A 4,409-nucleotide genomic window follows, 5' to 3' on the forward strand; every position below is an offset into this window, starting at 1 on the left:
TTGGCCCCTGGACTGTGGTTGTTGGTAACAAGGCAGTGCCAGAAAAGTGTCAGTGAATAAATCAGGTATCCCGAGTGACCGGAAGTAACAGGAACAACTAGCCTCTCTCTCAGGGTTTCTTCCAGTTCTTTCATTTTCTCCTGCAGAACAGAACAATCACTACTTGAGCTGCACAGCACAGCCTCTCCCTCCAGGGGGCAGACATTCACCACTACACAGCAAACACGGCTGACTTCCCGGATGTCCGGATGCCTGACGTTCTTGTGTCTTTTCAGTTTCCAGCCAGCTGTTTCTGCGCTCTCTCAGGCAGCTAGAATTCCACGACTGGAAAAGAAGCATGGAAAAGTCAGTTGAGATTTTCCTCCTCTTGTTCCTAAGCTTCCTTTCACTGTCTCAAATTAGAGCATTGGCTTTTTTGTTTTGTTTTGCCTGCTTCTGCCTCTGCCGGCACCACTAACTCCTTTTCCTCTTGGTCTCTGTTCAGTATTCCTTCTCTGGCCACTGGGTTTCTACTTTCAGCCCAAATTATTTCTCGTTCTACCCAGAGAACTTAGAAATGCTGTATACGTGGTATCGATTTTATTATTGGGGTGAGGGGTGGGGACGCACTGGGTAAGGATCTGGGAGGGAGCTGTAGAGTTTCTGTGGACTCTCTGGCCATGCTGCCCACAGTGATGTGTTCACCAAACCAGAAGCTCCTGTCAAGCATGCATTCCAAGTGGCCATTGATTTGGACTAAGTTCCTGCACTAGGCCCCAACATACCAGACCAAAAATCAAAATGGAGTCCTTCATGCTAAAATTCACATTATCAGACTGAACCTAAGGTGCTTTCTGACTTTCAAAAAAAAAAAAAAAAAAAAAAAAAAAGTGAAAGATCACAACCATATGCCCCCAGGCAGTCCTCTTTTAATCAGCATAAGACAAAATTCTTCTGCTTTGACCCTTACAAAAAGGAACCTGATGTTTCCCCCAATCATTTTTCTCAAGTTTTGAACTTAGTCTACTTGGGACAGTCATTCTCTCACCTAGAAACTCCCTGTAAGCCTGCCGTGATCACCTCCATTAGCAAACACCCAGATATGGCCAGAGGCCCCACTTATGAATAACCAGAGAAGCTCCCATCATGGTGGAAACTCCAGCAGTACTTAGAGGTTTTGTATGAACATTCGTAAGTCATGGCTCCACACTTACAGTCACTCATCAGCAGGGACAGACTGGTCAGTCACTTGCTCAGAGAAATGAAGCACTTGGGTGCCAGGGTCCAGCCTCAGCTCAGGTTCAGGTCCTGGGATGGGGAAGGGACATCAGTGCAAGGAAAACTTCTGACCACCAAGTGGATTACACTCAAATGGCCCTGAATAGCTTGGGCCATCTTTATTTATATTTAAACAGTTGTTCTTACCAGGGTTCCATGAACAGCTTCTATTTTCAACTTTAAGAAATACAACACAAATTAAGGAATACATTGTGACCGTTCCTCTTTACACTTCCCCAAATACACTTTCCCACCCCCTGCATAACCTTACTCTGGACATAGGGTTCAGCATTTTTGCAAGCTTAACTAAAGCCAGCACTTATGGCAGCTGGCGGCTACTTGAGGTTACAGAGTTTAGAAGTAATAGGCATGAGCACAATGCTTTAAGGACAACAATATTCAAACCCAGACAATTCTTTCATGTCTGCAAGATGTATTTTTATACAGTTCCCTTTTCTACAAGAGGGTCCCCTGTCTCAATCTCTCTGTAAAAGGCGGACCTTGATACAAAGCACTCTTTTCCCATCTCACTATTACCATACTTCGCCCACCAATATAAGCGCCTATGTATGGTAAAGATGGAGCTATTCATCCCACATTTTGCATTGTATTTTTTCCTCTTGGAGCATACCAGATCCTACCAATGATTCTATGCTTGGTGTCCAGGAATTTACTCTCAACAGTTGGCACCATGTGTATTTCTGAGACTTCCCCCCTACCCCCCCCCCATTCTATATATGCATGCCCTGCTCTCCTTTCCAGAACTGTGAGACATAGCTAATGTTCCAAGTGCTGTTTTCTCATATGTACCTAACTGTCTCCATTGAGTCAGAAAAGTTCCCAGGAAGAAGCATTAACCCCCAGCTGAATCTTAGGGGAAAATATTTGAAAAGGAACAGAATTTCCAGGGAAAATTACAGCTGTTGCATGTGTGACTGACAAAGTAAAAGTAAAAACCACCCAAAGAATCAACAGTATAATGAGAGAGAAAAGAGCCTTCAAGTTGCACAAATTTTGCAGATTTCTACACTGTCCCATGGACTATTGGTCCTTGCCAAGCGAAAGTCTGTTTCCACAGGTGCTTTGCCCTGAAGAAACCTGTCAGACAGGTAGTCATATGCTGATCTGAGACTAGACTGCATGGCTCCCAACACTCAGGAGACAGATTTGAAATGAAACATTTGGGGATATCAAAGTTTCTACTCATTCTCCAGGTCACCTAATTTCCCTGACAGATATACTTTGAACAGAGAATTTCAGACACCCTGGGCTAGGTTTGCTCAGCTGGATAGCAAGCCAGCATGTCATCTCTCTCTCTCTCAGGTAGGTCATGGTTCCACAGCCCTGCCCTATAGTACAAACCCTTCACACAGTATTGTGCAATCTTCAACAGTGAAGCTGCTATGGCGTGAATAGACACCCTGATGGCCTGGGTTGGAAAGTTGGTCCCCAGTCCAACAGTATTGGGTCCTGAAGAAAGCTGTTTGGTCATGTGGACTCTACCCTCACAAATGAATTAATGCTGACCTCTTGCTTTCTGTAGCCTCCTTTTGCCCTCCCATCTTCCACCATGAAATGATTCCAGAAGGCTATGACTTGATACAGCTTCTAGACCCTGGACTTCTCAACCTTCAGAAGCATGTGCCAAACAGGGTTCTGTTCATTAGGATAATCCATTCCATGCTACTTTGTTATTGAAGCCTAAAATGGACTAAGAGGAATGGCTTGTGAGTCTCATTTCATTTATAACCTCTCCCACTAGCACATGGTTGATCCCAGGGCCTCCTACGCCTGTTGCTTGCCCAGGGGGCACTTGTGTGTGCCCAAGTGCCTTTGTAACTTAGCTCCACTCGCCTTCCACATAATCCCAGAGGAAACAAGACACCTTTTGAGTTGCTTGGTGTGGAAGGTGGGTTGAGTCAAAACCCTCAAAGAGGAAGTCTCTGGAAGGTCCTGCTGCTCACTGTGCAGAGGTTGATCTTGTAGCTGAAGCTTGCCTGTTTAGCTGATAGCAAGGTGAGCAGGCAAAGTGAAGCCGCAGTGGGGAGGAGGGCTGAGGTTTCCTGAGTGTGGGGCTATGGGGAGTTCCAGGGTGAAGTGCAAGCAGAGAATGGAGAAGGGAAAGGGGAACTGGAGAGGCTGGAATTTCATTAGATTTTGATTCTCTGTTGGCAGGTCAACAGACACGAAATACAACTGCTATGTGGCCAAGAGGGTGAAGAATCAGGGACGGAGATCTGAGTTGCTGCCCACATCCTACGCTCCTCCTGTAGCCTCTCCCTACTGTTGGATATTTTTCTCACAGTTCAACCCAGAATTTGGGTTTTGGGGGAAGACCACAAAGACGAAGTGCCGCTGTCATTGTACCACATCACGTCACTGTGACTGATTGCCGTTGATGATGGCCTTGTGGCTGAAGAAATGTTTTTCAGCTTCTCCACTGTAACTTTCCCACTCATAGTGACAGACATAGCTCCCACCATCCCATCTTGCACTTTATTGCTCAATTACTAATATCACTTCTCAACAAGGTTCCAGACGTGCAGAAGATCCCAGGTCTCTTTGACACTGACACCAAGTGAGAGATGCCATGATTCCTCCAGAGAAGCCCCTTGGTTTCATCACCGCCTCTGCACACTGCTCGTTAGTCACCTTAGCAGTCACGCCTGTGGGTTCAGAAATGATGTATGAAGTCCCAACATTAACTTTTTAAACATTTCCAGAGATTTCAGAAAATTTCCGATTACATTATAGAAATGAGCCTCAACCTTACATGGAAAACTTTAAATTATTGTTTTAGTTGTCCAATTTTTGGAGTAGAGTCTAACAATTTGGTGCACATACACGGTGTCAAATATTGGCAGGAAACATTTTTACCTCCTTAAACATTAAAAGATTTTGGGGTTAAAATATAGTACTTGCATGTATTCTTGATATGCAATGTGCTATTTCAATGCATGTGTGTTGACCAGATCGGAGTAATGTTTCCATTTTCTTGCCATTGCTTTGCTTTTGAAGACTTCAGGCTCCTATTTTCTAATTATGCATAAAATAAAGAACAGATTGCTGTGGACTCTGTTTTCCCCACTGTGTAGAGGAGCCCTAGAACTTATTACTTCTGTTCTCTGGTAGCCATTATCCAGCCTTCCTCT

At 44.7% G+C, this 4,409-nt stretch overlaps 1 long non-coding RNA gene across 1 annotated transcript; it reads left to right on the top strand.

The window, feature by feature from the left end:
• Positions 1–204: 204 nt before the first annotated feature.
• LOC121829577 (uncharacterized) lies at positions 205–4,171 on the top strand. The gene is made up of 3 exons (XR_006072513.2): positions 205–345; positions 2,801–2,984; positions 3,433–4,171. It is a non-coding gene; the product is annotated as an uncharacterized LOC121829577 (long non-coding RNA).
• Positions 4,172–4,409: the final 238 nt, after the last annotated feature.

The sequence above is a fragment of the Peromyscus maniculatus genome, chromosome 5 (assembly GCF_049852395.1).
Source record: "Peromyscus maniculatus bairdii isolate BWxNUB_F1_BW_parent chromosome 5, HU_Pman_BW_mat_3.1, whole genome shotgun sequence".
NCBI lineage: Eukaryota > Metazoa > Chordata > Mammalia > Rodentia > Cricetidae > Peromyscus > Peromyscus maniculatus.